General features: G+C 41.2%; 1 protein-coding gene across 2 annotated transcripts in view; it reads left to right on the forward strand.

The window, feature by feature from the left end:
* RAB3GAP1 (RAB3 GTPase activating protein catalytic subunit 1) overlaps positions 1–14470 on the forward strand; it is a gene marked incomplete at its 3' end in the record, with an annotated part of 256526 nt that overhangs the window by 199664 nt on the left and 42392 nt on the right. The window lies entirely within an intron of this gene.

The raw sequence follows: 14470 nt of genomic DNA on the forward strand, positions 1-14470 counted from the left end.
CTTTTTACTGATTAGTTTGTTTAAGTCTTATATGGATTTATTTATTCACTCACTTATTATAGGTGATGTGCGTGGCTAGTTGAGATATATTACTTTACTTTATGATATTAACAATTTATTATTATTTAGTATGTTCTTAATACTTACAAACCAAGAAGAAATACAAACAAGGTAAAAAGTCCAAGTCCACCAGGTTCTCCATTCAGCATTATCTTAATGGTTAAAGACAGTCCTGGAATGAAGACCTCCAAAAATAACTGACGTGTTTCAAGGGTGTCCCCTCTTCTTCATATTAATTGTTGCAAAGAATAATGCGCTAGTCTGGTGCGCCCTCTATTTTTCCTTTTATTTTTTCACTTGGCTTTTCCTCGACTTGTTGACAGTGGCAGCGCAGTTGTTTAGGCAACTATACTGTTAGGAGTCACCGTGTAAAAGATCAAGCCACACAGCACTTGTCCAAGCGCAGGAGCATTACATTTCTTTTCCATCCATGTAGATGTTACTTGACTCATACCACCTTCCTAAACATTGTTGCTATCCAAGTACACCCTTTCATGGAAATAGTATTCCCTGATGGCAGTGCCCTCTTTCAGTAGGATAATGAGCCCTGCCACACTGAAACAATGGTTCAAAAATGGTTTAATGAACACAACAACTAGTTTGAGGTGTTGACTTGGTCTCCAAACGCTCCAGATCTCAGTCCAGTCCAGCATCCGTGGGATGTGCTGGTAAAACCAGTTCGATCCATGGAGGCCCCCACCTTGTAATATACGAGACTTAAAGGCTAAGTTCACCTTTCCTGAAAAAATATTAAATGCAAATATTTTTGCAGAAAAAAATTTGCATTTATTATTTTTTTCTGCATGAGCCTGGAAAGCATTGGACGCGTGATCAGTGGTTCAGGGGTGCAATGTCATTCTTCTGCAGACAAGCCCAGCTGCTTTTTGCCTGTACCTTCAAACAGGCTGTCTGTTGAAAGCTACAGGTCTTGTGAATGAACTACGAGAGCGCTCATCAGCACCCTTGCAGTTCATTCACAACTTCAGGCTCTCAGCCACAGTGGTTGATGATACTTGCAGTTCATTCATTCAGTAGAAAGCCCACGATGCCACACTCTTTTCAAAAAGTGACAGTGGGTGCAGGGAGAAGATCCCCCGTCCGCTGTCACACTGAAGAGGGGATTGGGGGAACTGGCGGCAGGAACATGTTACCTGTGGAATATAAATGTGAATGGAGTTGTGCAGCCTATAGTAAATATATATCATATAATATCATCTAAATACATCTCTCAATAAAAGAACCAATAAACCATGAATACAATTAAATGAGTGTTTGTTCAAATATGATTATAATAAATCCACTTCTGTGATAAACTTTGATCCGTTGTGAATTATATAAAGATATATTGTGAACATCCACCTCTACTGGTCACTTCAGTGCTCTTGGAAACTCTCACTTTCATTTTAACTTTAGTAGGTTTAGTTGTTGATGGTACTTGTAGTTCATTAATTCACAGGAAACCCTGCACAGCCACGCTTCTTTAAAAAGTGACAGTGAGTGTGGGGAGAAGATCCCCTACATGTTGTCACTCTGAAGATGGGATTGGATGTACTGGCAGCAGGATCTGGAACATGTTACTTCTGGACCCTTGCTTTGACCTGACGCTTGAGAAGCTGCCTTGGATAAAATCTCCTGTGTTCTTCATATGTCTGGGCTATGGGGTAGAGTGGCAAGACGGGAAACCTTTTCTTTCAAAGAAAAACATCCAAGTCAGGATTAATTTTGCAAAAACACATCTGAAGTCTCCCAAAAGCATGTGAGAAAATGTGTTAAGGTCTGATGAAACCAAGGTTGAACTTTCTGGCCCATAATTCCAAAAGAGATGTTTGGCGCAAAAAAAACCAAAAAAAAAAACCACTGCACATTACCAAAAGAACACCATACCCACAGTGAAGCATGGTGGTGGCAGCATCATGCTTTGTTGCTGTTTTTCTTCAGCTGGAACAGGGGCCTTAGTTAAGGCAGAGGGAATTATGAACAGTTCCAAATACCAGTCAATATTGGCACAAAACCTTCAGGCTTCTGCTAGAAAACTGAACATGAAGAGGAACTTCATCTTTCAGCATGACAACTACCCAAAGCATACATCCAAATCAACAAAAGAATGGCTTTGCCAGAAGAAGATTAAAGTTTTGAAATGGCCCAGTCGGAGCTCAGACCTGAATCTGTTTGAAAATCGGTGGGATGATCTGAACAGGGCTGTGCACAGGAGATGCCCTCGCAATCTGACAGATTTGGGGTGTTTTTGCAAAGAAGAGTTGGCAAATATTGCCATGTCAAGATGTGCCATGCTGATAGACAAAAGACTAAGTGCTGTAAAAAAAATACATTTTGCGGGAACCTGCCGACCTGCTGCAGTATATGCACGGCGGCTGGTCAGTAAGTGGTTAACCACTTAAGGCAAACTGATGTAGGCCTACGTCGGCTGACTTTAAGTGGTTGTAACGGGATGATGCCTCTAGCTAGAGGCATCATCCCGGTACCGTTGTTTAGAGCCGGTGGTCTGCTTTCCGGCGGTAGCGACCGATTCGGCTTGGGAGCCGCTCAATTGTTACCCCGGTGAGCGGGAGGGGACGTCCCCCCCCCCCCTTCAGGCCTCAAGGTTTTGCAGGATGCTGTTTAAAAGAGACACTATTCTCTTTGAGGGTTTATGTTGGTTTTAGGTGAGCTCCAGTTGTTCCTGGTTGAGCGCCATGTTACCTGGTTGGCTAAGTTTAGCCTTTGGGGAATTACGTTCTTTCTTTACGTTGTTTTTCCCACCCCTCATGCAAATACTGCTTTGGGACGTCCCAATGGTCATGAAGATATGGAGCTGCGTCTGTCAATGAACAATGGAGTAAACTTGATTTTTGATTTACCGTAAAATCCTTTTCTCTGAAATTCATTGACAGATGCAGCACCCGCCCCTCAAATTATGAGTGGGATGGGGTTTTTTCTTCTAAACACTGCTTTCAACAAATATGAGGGCTATAGCAGAGTGTGTGGGTGTATGCCTGCAGGGACAGCCCCATAGGTGTGATAACGTTTTTTCCCGCCTAGTGTCCTACTCCTGAATGGGGCAGCATAACCCAATGGTCAAGAAGATATGGAGCTGCGTCTGTCAATGACCTTCAGAGAAAATGATTTTACGGTAAGTCAAAAATCCATTTTTTTTAAATGAGACTTTATGATCACTTCAATATTTATAGTAGCGTAACAACCCTGGTAAAAACTATGATGAATTGTCGGCTGTTTACCCTGGGACGCTATGGAATTTTATACACACATAATATAGAATAAATTGGCAAAATGGCTGCAGATCACGTGCCCTGGGTCGTCACGGTATTGCAAGCATATACCACTTAGATAACCCAATATTCCTGGCTGCGGATCACGTGCCCCGGGTTGCTAAGGCATTGTATGTATACACCACATAGATGATACAGCAAAATGGCCACGGGTCACGTGTTCCTGGGTTGCTAGGACACGGCACATACATACCCCATTGATCAATTATTGGAACATTAAAATACAAAATGGTTGAAGGTCACGTGCCCCGGGTTGCTAGGATATCATACCAAATAAAAAACAGAGGGTGCAGCAAGATGGTGACTTTCCTAATGAAGTCGTGAAGAAACATGTAGGGCGGAGCTACAGTGTCATTGCATCACTTCTGGTTTCGTGTCCGTGGAGCGCATCGCGTCCCGGACTTACGGTTTTTATGCGGTTAGATGTTTAAACAAATATAAGTGCAGTACTACCTATTTTAATAAATCATGGTTTACAGTATTACGCTATTGAGCTTGTTTTTGATTATTCCATGCATATGAGACTGCTGGGGCAGTGGAAGTAAGGATAAGGAGAAACACCTTTGGGTTGGTCCTGGATATCCATATACAGGCCAGGTGGTGCTGTGATTGCTGGCTACCCTTTTGAGGGGAGATATTTCTGGTGAGTGAAGCAATAAGAGGATGAGCACGAGTGGAGACATTGGGCAAACCTCATGGTTTTGTAGAATTCTTTCTTGTTGCAACACCGAGAACAATTGTTTTCACAGCAGCACTATAGGACTTATATAGAAGACCACAACAGGTGGCACTCCTGTCAGTGAAGAACAGGAAACTGAGGCTACAATTCACACAGGCTCTCCAAAATTGGGCAAAAGAAGATTAGAAAAACATTGCCTGGTATGAAGAGTCTGAGCATAGTTTAAATGCCACGGCCTACCTGAGTATTTTGGCTAACAATGTCCATCCCTTCATGACTACAGTGTACTCCTCTTCTGATGGCTCCTTCCAGCAGGATAATGCACCATGTCACAAAGCTCAAATCCTCTCACCACTGCTTTCTTGAACATAACAAAGAGGTCACTGTACTCCAATGGCCTCCACAGTCACCATATCTCAATTCAGTAGAGCACATTTGGAAAGTGGTGGAACTGGAGATGAATGTGCAGCTGACAAATCTGCAGCAACTGCGTGATGCGATCATGTGAATATGGACCAAAAGCTCAGAGGAATGTTTCTAAAACCTTGTTTTATCTATGCCACGAAGAATGAAGGCTGTTCTGAAGGCAAAGGGGGGTCCAACGCGGTACTGGCAAGGTGTACCTAATAGCGTGGCCGGTGAGTATATGCAGAGCTACACCAGATTTTGCACACTTCAGTTTTAGTAAATCAACCCCTACTTGTCTCTTCTGTAATTAAAGCAAGCCTACTGGCTGTTGCTTACAGTGAAACTTCAGTTCTGCATTAAGTGTCTGTGACACACACCTACATACGATTTGCAGAACAAGAACTTCTAGTTGATCATTGGGGAATACCGTACCTCCATTCTTTGCTACAAGTGCTACAATCACAGCTCAATGGCTATGCATATTTACTGTATGCATTTGCATTTCATGTGAGAAGAGTATATGTACAATCTGTACATGGGTGATATATGATAATTGACCCATTTACATGTCATATGGATGCTTTTCTATTACATTCATAAACTGTTGTGTTATGCATGTTACAGTAATGCAGCTATTATGAGCACAAACTTTCTTCGGTCTTTAGGGATTAGCATTGGTTTTTTAATGCTTGTAGATAATTTAAAAAAATGAAGATTATTTCCTACTTATATATATATATTTTTTTTCCTTACAGATGTTTTTATTTATTATTGGTTCTGATGCAATGTATATGTTGTAGATAGAGCTACAAAGCTTATACAGTAGGTGAGTTTGTGTGGAGTTTTTAGGAACCTTTACATTCTATTTTGTTCCATATCTATGATCTCTCCTCTGTTTACTATGACAGTCAGGTGCAGTTACACTTGGTGAACACCCCTCTAAGGCCCCTTTCACACGGATGATCTGATCCGATCCACCTGTCAGTTTTTCAGGCGGACCTGATCGGATGCTCCATGCATCCCTATGGGGCAGCGAGTGTCAGCGGAGACATCTCCGTTGACACCCGCTGCTATCTGATTCTGATCCTGTCCGTGAAATCCGGATGAATGGAAACCCTATTTTCCATCTGTCTGAGGATCCGATCGGATGAGAACAGACAGGCGGTCCGTTCTCATCCGATCTCCCCATAGAGGACAGCGGGGATCTGACCGCTCCATCTCTGCACACAGAGCGGAGACGGAGCTGTCATCCGCCTGCTCAGCGGGGATCGGCTGATCGATCCCCCCCTGAGCAGAACGGACTCAGTCGGGCAGTGCGCCCATGTGAAAGGGGCCTAAGGCTCCGTTCACATATATGTGAATTAGATGCATTTGATCCGCATCTGGTTTGCATGACAAGTGAACGCAACATGCTTTTCTATGCAGCCGGTTCCCATATATGCAGTGCAGTGGCATCCTCTGCAAATTTAAAAAGAGTCCTATGCCTCCTATTTAAGGCTTACCTATAGGTGCTATAAATATCTCCTAAACATACACCGTTTAGGAGATATTTACAGTGCATGCAGCCGATGATGTCATTGGCGCATGCGCTCTGAAGGAATGCCACCCGTGCCGTTCCTTCAGAGCCGATGCCGTGAACGGCACTCCGGCCCGCATGCGCGGGAGTGATGTAATCGTGCCTCCGGCCAATCAGATGGACGGAGGACGCGAACAAGGAGGCTGGACGGCCGAACATGTCGGCTGTCCTGTCGCTGAGCGGGCGACACTGCGGGGGCTTCATTTTATGGTGAGTATTTCATAATGAGCTAGTATGCGATGCATACTAGCTCATTATGCCTTTGTCTTTACAGGTTTTTTTTGAGGGTTTACTTCCTCTTTAAAAACTTCCTCTGGCCCTGTAACCAAAGGTCTGTATCTTGATATGGACCAACAGCCACAGAAAGAGCCTGCAGGAGCCCCAGAGCATTGCTCCCGGGATCCACTGATTGCGGTTGTGTTGCTTTCCAGGCTCCTATACAAAAAATAATAAAGCGCATTTTTGTATTAAGAAATATGGGAACGTGTTTTTTGGCCTTTAAACTGGAGTTTGTTTCACTTTAAGAAAGAATTTTCTTCCGAAAATCTCATCTAAGAATTTTCATTTGAATTTCGCATCATTAGTGGGCTGAAGAAACGGTCGATTTTCGTGTAGCCATCAAATTTGAGTAATCGGGCATGTTGGAGATTTTTTAAAAACAAACGATTTTCTAATCAATGATGGGGAGAATCTAGTGAGAAATATAATAAAAAAAGAAATGCACATGAGCACAAGAAAAGAAAATTCCTGGAAAGAAAAGAAAATTCACAGAAAGAAAAGAAGATTCCCATCCACAACAATTCTTTTCTGTAGCAACATGATTTTGAAATTTGACTAACCAAGCCTTTAATTTCACCTCAATGGTGGCGCCATCGGATCATAAAACGCAAAAAAATTCGGATTTTCGAAAGAAAATTTGTTCGGAATTTGACCCATGTATGGCCTGCATAGGGATTTATAAAATATATATATATATATATATATATATATATATATATATATATATATATATATATATAATATATATTTTTTTGATAACACTATATAGCCGATTAAATTTGCGAAAAAAAAATTATTAAAGGGGCAGTTATTGCTTATACCTAAACCCTTGCACTGATCGAATGGTGCCAATAAGATTAGTGAGGAAGTCACATGACCCTGTGATGAAACACATAGGAGTGAGGCTAACGGGATGGACGTCATCACGTTCAGGAAGTACTGAAACACTGGTGTTTATGCATTGGAACCTTAAGGATAAAGCACAATTTAGTGTGTTTTTTTTTTTTTATATAAGATTGAGTGGAGGAGAGAGCTGGAGAAATCGCCTAAAAAGCTTGCACCTGGTTTTGGAAGGAGGCATAAAATCAACAGAGTGCCACCAGGGGAATCCCGCAGTATACTTTATGTCCATTTAAAGGGGACACAAGCATATTTTGACCCTTCATAATTTGTAAGATTAGGGATCCCAGGTGAGAACACTACATCAGGCGAAGGTGTGGGCACCAAGGTGACAAAAGAGTTCTTAAAGTAATTAATGGATAAAAATAAACTAGAGACACAACTGACTTCCAAGGAGAGACTTTATTTTTTTTTTTATTTTGTTTTTTATATTGAGGTTTGCATATTAACTGCATATTGGCATCATTTTCATCATTTCTTAGAAATTCCTCTCACTTTAATAGAATAGTTTAAATAGGTTATAAATAAAATAGTCTTTTTTTTATTTTTTTATTTAGCATTAATGTATATTGATAACACTATGTAGCTGATTACATTTGCAAAGAAAAAAAAAATAATCGTTGAAGGCGCAGTAATTCTTCATACCTTAATGCTCTCACTGATCGAACAGCGTGCCGATAACATTAGTGTGGACACCAGAGGGCAGACAGATGGGGGAGTCTTATCGGTCTCCTCAGTCACTGCCGGCCGGACGATAATCCACTTTATCTAAATCTCAGTGCTGTAAACTTCCTTAATCTATAACACGCTGAATGGAGCAATAAGATTACATTTCTACACGTGTGTGTCATGCCCCTCTCAATTACTGCTATTTATAGTTTGTTTTTCTAAAGCAATACATAAAAAGTACTTAAGAGGATGCGGCCATTCTTGGCGGTTTCCATGACAGCACTTTATATGGGATTCGGGCTCTTTGTTTAGTTGCGGAGGGTCTTTGTATTTTCTTGTGTGTCAGCTCTGTTCATAAAAGTAACCCATGTACTGGAATCTGCACCGGAGGAGAGTTGTCTGTTGTACTGAGAGAGGTTTAAAAGGAGATACAAAATTCTATAGAGAGGTTTTGGAGGAGATACAAAATTCTATAGAGAGGTTTTGGAGGAGATACAAAATTCTATAGCGAGGTTTTAGAGGAGATACAAAATTCTATAGCGAGGTTTTAGAGGAGATACAAAATTCTATAGCGAGGTTTTAGAGGAGATACAAAATTCTATAGCGAGGTTTTAGAGGAGATACAAAATTCTATAGAGTTGTACAGACCTGGGTATACCCATTAGTGGAGTCTCAAGACTCCAGTGTTCTCCTGTTGTACCTGGACAGGCCCCAGAGCAGGGGTGGGCAATTTTCCCAAGAAGCCACATGAGAAACTAGGACAGTTATGGAAGGCCAAAACAATAGGCTGAACGTATTGGCTCCCTCTTCTGCTATACACGCCCCCAGTATGAGAAGTAACATAGAAACATAGAATGTGTCGGCAGATAAGAACCATTTGGCCCATCTAGTCTGCCCAATATATCTGAATCCTATGAATAGTCCCTGGCCCTATCTTATATGAAGGATAGCCTTATGCCTATCCCATGCATGCTTAAACTCCTTCACTGTATTTGCAGCTACCACTTCTGCAGGAAGGTTATTCCATGCATCCACTACTCTCTCAGTAAAGTAATACTTCCTCATATTGTTTTTAAACCTTTGCCCCTCTAATTTAAAACGGTGTTCACTTGTGAAGTCATGGAGGTTAAGGCCGCTCTCCGCCCCTTAACTGTGGGGTAAAGAGTGGGACTGGGCAAACCTCCTCACATGCCCTCACCGGCATTATATCCTTGTTGCCAACCTCCCATGGTCCTCCCCAGTCACACGAGAGGTGACACCACCCCTCCTACACAGCCAAGGCCACTTGGAAAGGGCAAAAGTGCCTCCACCGCCATCCAACAAGGATGGAAACATAGCCACCACCAGCTTATTGACTGGCTGTCATGGTTGCAGGGAACCCACACTCCTCCCCGAGAGCCATGGAGCCGTGTCACACAGCGTACACCATTTTTACATTTGATTTCTAATTTCCAGTTGAACTTATGCTGGCTAGACAGGGAAAGCCAAAGAGCTGGATGTGGCCTAGAGGCAATAAAATGTCATGGTCTGCCCTAGAGGAGTCAGGATGGGTGTTTTCCTTTTGTGTAGCACAGTTGCAGGTATTTAGAGAGGTCTGGCGACATATTTTACTGTAGTACAGAGAGAGGTGCTTGGAAGAATCTTAAGACTGATGTTTGTGTTGTGCAGACATGGGTAGTTAGTGGAGTCTCAAACCTCTAATGTTTACCTGTTGTACAGGGACAGGAGCTAAGAGAAGTCCAAAAAGTTTCTTCTGTGCTGCACAGATATGGAAGTGTACAAGATATCGTAAGACTCTAATGTTCTCCTGTAGTACAAAGACAGGGTCTTAGAAGGGCTACAAGTATGATATTTGTTCTATAGACACAGGCCCTTGGAGTAGTCTCAAGTTTCTGATGTTCTTTTGTAGTACAGAGACGGGCAGAGAGCGTCCATGAGAATTATATTTTCCATTTGTGTTGAACAGACACTTAGAGGAGTCTGAAGACTAATATTTTACTGTAGTACAAAGAGAGGGACTTGGAGAAATCCTAAGACTGATATTTATTCCATAGACATGGGTACATAGAGGGATCTCAAGACTCTGATGTTCTTCTGTAGTAGAGACAGCCATAAGAGTATTTTCCTTTTGTGTTGTAGAAACACATACATTTAGAGGAATCTGAAGACTGATATTTTACTGTAGTACAGAGAGAACAGCTTGGAGGAATCATAAGACTGATATATGCATTTGCGTTGTAAAGATATGGGTAATTAGAGGAGTCTCAAGACTGATGTGCTCCTTTTGTACGTGGACAGGCGCTTAGGGGAGTTAGAAGAATATTTTATTTTGTGTAGTGCAGACACAAGTATAGGAGATCTTAAGACTGATGTTCTGTAGTACAGAGACTGGGGCATTGAAAAGCCACCAGACTCTGATGTTCTTCTATACTAGAGACAGACCTAATAATATTTTCCTTGTGTGGTGTAGAAATACAGGCGTTTAGAGGAGTCTGGAGAATAATATTTTATTGTACTATATAGAGAGGGGGCTTGAGGGACTAATAAGACTATTTGACTTTTGGGTTCTACAAACAGGTACTTAGAAGATTCTCAAGACACATTTGTTCTCCTGTAGTAAAGAGAGTGGGGCTTGGAGGAGTCATAAGACTAATCATTCTCTTTTGTGTTGTACAAACCTAGGTATTTAGAAGAATGAAGACTGATATTGTACTGTGGTACAGAGAGGAAGGCTTAAAGGATAAATAAGACTAATAATTCCTTTTGCATTTTACAGATACAGAAACTAAAGACTTGTACACAATACTAGTTTTTCAACCTGCTTGGTTGAAGAAAAAAAAAAAAACTGAACGCTCAGGTCGGAGCTGCTGTGCTAACAATCCGATGTTAGTACAGCGATCTCCCCTGCTGTGCTATTGCGTTCTGATAGGGGCCGGCCCTTCCGGAACACTTCGATCAGCGCACTTAGCCATTGGCTGAGAGCGCTGATCGGGAGAAGATTGGCAAACCTTTTTTGGTCATGACCCTTTGACAGTTTTACCATTCGGACGGCTTCTGTCAAACCACCTGCCTTACACGCGGGGCGAATGTCGGCCGGTTTCTACTAAACCGGAAAGATGCCATCCAACATTCTACTGGTGAGTACTAGGCTTCAGGCAGGCCACAGGCTAGAGCTGCACGATTCTGGCCAAAATGAGAATCACGATTTTTTTAGCTTGGAATAAAGATCACGATTCTCTCACGATTCTCTGTGTAACAAAAAAAATTGGGATAACTTTACTGTTACGTTTTTTTTTTTATTCATTAAAGTCTATTAATTGCGTTTGAAAGACTGCTGCGCAAATACAGTGTGACATAAAATATTACAACAATCGCCATTTTATTCTGTAGGGTCTCTGCTAAAAAAATATATAAAATGTTTGGGGGTTCTAAGTACTTTTCTAGCAAAAAAAATGATTTTAACTTGCAAGCAACAAGTGTCAGAAAAAGGTCTAGTCTTTAAGAGGTTAAACTTCCTTTCTCCCTGGCAGAGGGAAGGAAAAGATACAATGTAATCATTTTGTTTATAGTTACTGGGAGACTTAATGCTGATAGGCGTTTGCGGGGAGGCTTTTTTTTTTTTTTCCCCACAGCTGTTCTCTCTGCTTCCTATGCAAAGAATCGAGCATATGTCAGGCTTAGATCGTCGGGGGGTGAATCGAGATCGCGATTTTCACACGATTAATCCTGCAGCTCTACCACAGGCAGATCGAAATTTGTCTGGTTAAGCATGAACCGCCCAAATTTCCATCTATCTATGGGCAAGCTGGTTGTATTGAAGTCTTTTGACTTCAGTACAACCAGCCTGTTGTTTTTTTTTTTTTGGCGCAATCGCCGGTGGCTGTAGCTACCAGCAGTAATCTTCATATTCTGATGGTGGGGAAACCCAGAATACAATAGCACAAAGGGAGGGATTCACAGTCAGCCGCTGTTAATGGGAAAATCAAGCAATTTCCCCATCAAACCTGTGGTTGAAGGAAAGAAAATTGCATAATCTATGGCTCGTTTTAGAGGATTCACAAGACATGATATTTTCGTGTAGTACAGAGACAGATGTACTTTGAAGCATCACAAGGCTCTAAAGTTCTACAAATACGCATATATTTTCCTATTCTATGCTTTAGTTGTCCTTTAACAGTGGTGATTTCTTTCTATCGTGCCGATCTGTGTAAATAGACGTCCCTTTCCCTCCATCTTTCCTCTCTTCGGTTGCAGTTAAAGTGTATTGATCCAAAGCTTTTTTTTTTTTTACTTTTGAATTTTGTGTAGACAGGTTAGTGCCTCTGTCAGGTTTTCATTGTTTCGGTGTCAGATTTTCACTTGCCCATGTGATTATTGTCTCTTGCATCGAATGTGGTGAGAAAATCTGCCTGATCCTACCACAGTGTCTAGTAAATAGCGACTGAACTGGCAAAGACGGAACTAAACAATATTTTTACAAATGGCACAATGTATAGTAAACTACCAGGGCACTCAGACTTTATCTAAAAAGTGAACTTTAAAAGAAGCAGACCCTCCTACACACCCCATCGCTTTTATGAAATATGCTAGCATGGGCTATCCTAGTATCTGCAATACAGAAACATCTGCTAAAATCTTTGCAATGTTTCTCAAGCATTTTTGCTAAATCCTCAAAAACACTAGTGTTCCATTCTGGAGTCAGACAGCATGCACTTGACATTGAAAGAAAAACCAAAAAAAAAAAAAAAGTCAGCAGCTGTAATTGTTTAGGCACATTGACTGCCTAATTGGCTCTTGGGATCCGTCCAGCCCTGCAATGTACACACTGCCTAACAAATGGTCTGCTATACAGACTATTGATTTACACTACTGGAGAGCCACACTGCTGAAACTGTGTAGACCCCGACGGACAGTGAACAATACTAACAACATAAGGAACAGAGACTAAAGAGATGGCTGAGACCAGGTGGTGTATCTGAAAATAGATTGGTAAACTGGATTCCTCATTCACATATCTTTTTAAAAAAGCTAATGTCAAAACTTTGTGTCTTCATTTTGGATAAAGTAAGGAACTGTCAGGTTTTTTTCTTTTTTTTGGATGGTTCTCTTTGGCTAGATTTTACTCCATTTCCTGTTTCAGGGACCCTACAGAAAGTGAGAGGCAATGTCTCAGAAGTGAGGGGAAATCCTCTATTAGTCAATGGAACAGGTGTTTACAATAGAAGATTTCCTCTTACTTCCTGTTCCAATTTTTGGAATCTCTACCAGCACATTCTATGAAAAAAAGGTTTTTGTGACCTTGATAGGGAGGATTGGGAGGAATTTTCTGAGGACTGCACTAGACTGTTGATCTCTTCCCAGCACAAACTCATTCAGTATTTTTTTTTTTTTTTTAGACAGGGTCTACTACACCCTCTAGAGGCCACAGAGAATATACCCAGAGAGGTCACAGAACTGCACACGTTGTGGGGAAAATGTAGGCACAGAACATACCTGCGTATGTTCTGGATCTGCCCATGGGTGGCCCGTTTTTGAGGTGTGGTGGTTGAGCTTATTACTGCCTTTTCCTGTTTCACTGGAGCTGATTTTACTGGGGATCCAGGGTGATGAACACAGGCCTATATACACTAAATTGCTGATTTTATATTTGTTTTATTATGCTAAGAGAAAAATTATTCTCAGATGAAACTCCCGTTCCCCCCTCCCTTTGTAGGTTCATGGTAAAAATCTCTTAATGCTGCTCTTCCTCTTTGTAAATTACCTATATAAATAGGAACTGCTCAAAAGACTTTGAGATGGTCTGGCAGCCATGGACAGCGTAGTGTAGGTGTTTCTCCTCCTATGGTACTTTTGACTGATTGTAGTTGGCTGTGATGTTTATGCCATATGTTCTGGGTGGTTGATAGCTTGCACAATGTTATTTTGTTAAGCTTGTCTGTAATATATATATATATATATATATATATATATATATATATATATATATATATGCAAAACAATTGGTGCCAACCAAAAACAGACCTGCGCAAACGAAGTGATATTTGACAATAAATTATCCAATAAATAAATAAATATGTATTATAAATTCTAGGAATTGCTTCCACACTGCGAGCCGCAATATAAACGTGAAAACGTGAAAATATAATAACAAAGGGTGAGAATTGCGCTTAGCAGTCACTGTAAAGTGCTTTAGTGCATATGTGATTGGTCACAAGTTGCAAAATTGTAAAGCAAAACTAATATACACAATAAATATTATAAATAAATAAATGAACAATGGTGACTCATGTGATTCAAATAAAGTCCTTAAAGTGCTCAGTGCAGACTGTGTCTTCAGCAGCAAAACTTGGACTAAATGGGAAACCTTCACCAGACACCTCCACCCAGTGGTAAGACAATATACCTCTTACCAGACAAAGATGACCCCTTAATTACAGGGGGTCAAAACCGGCAATGATCTCCACATAGGCTCAAAATGGTCCTCAGCGCTGTCTCTTGCTCAAAGGATAATAGCCCAAATGCCTTTAAGAAGCTCCAGATCTCCGGGCATCATAATGCAAAAAAGAACAAAGGAAACTCCAATGGTGTAATATCGTCATATACTGGGGTTTA

This window comes from Pelophylax lessonae (genome assembly GCF_965119305.1).
Source record: "Pelophylax lessonae genome assembly, chromosome: 6".
Classification (NCBI taxonomy): domain Eukaryota; kingdom Metazoa; phylum Chordata; class Amphibia; order Anura; family Ranidae; genus Pelophylax; species Pelophylax lessonae.